The sequence below is a fragment of the Garra rufa genome, chromosome 21, assembly GCF_049309525.1.
Source record: "Garra rufa chromosome 21, GarRuf1.0, whole genome shotgun sequence".
In the NCBI taxonomy this organism is placed as follows: domain Eukaryota; kingdom Metazoa; phylum Chordata; class Actinopteri; order Cypriniformes; family Cyprinidae; genus Garra; species Garra rufa.
This window is the reverse complement of record NC_133381.1, coordinates 1,996,544-1,997,156: the sequence shown is the minus strand read 5'-3', so window position 1 is coordinate 1,997,156 and position 613 is coordinate 1,996,544.

Sequence of the window (613 nt, the reverse complement as noted above, 5' to 3'; positions counted from 1 at the left end):
CAAATCACCACATCAACATCTTTCAAGATATCACAAAGCCGTTCACAATATAGGGAACATTTTCACTATATTCTGATGATGATGATAACATGTAATTTATGATGATAACAAAATGTTATTATTGCTTGCTTTACGTCCACCACTTCTGCTTAAATGTCATCGTTACCTATCTGTTCAATTTGTGTGTGGATATTGCTTTGCAGGTGACTCCTGTTATAAGACATCACTTTTAAGCGCTATGTAACTAACAAAGAATCAATTAGGAAAACGGTGCCCAGTTGGCACATGCATTCACAGTAACCCTCAGCCAGTTTGGATTTAAAGTTTACAGAATTGAAAGGGTTAAACTTTAAAATCAACACACAGACACATACACACAATATATACAATTTTGCCATCCAGTTTCATTTGTTAACATTAACTATATTAGTTAACATGAACAATAATTAAACAGCATTTATTAATGTTAATTAATATTAAGCTAAAAAAAGTATTCATATATTGTTTAAAGGTGAATTAGTATCTTTTAACATTACATTGTGTACAGAAATACACAATAAAGTGCTCTATAAAGGCTTAATTCTTTCAAAATATCTTTAAAAATCAAGTTGAG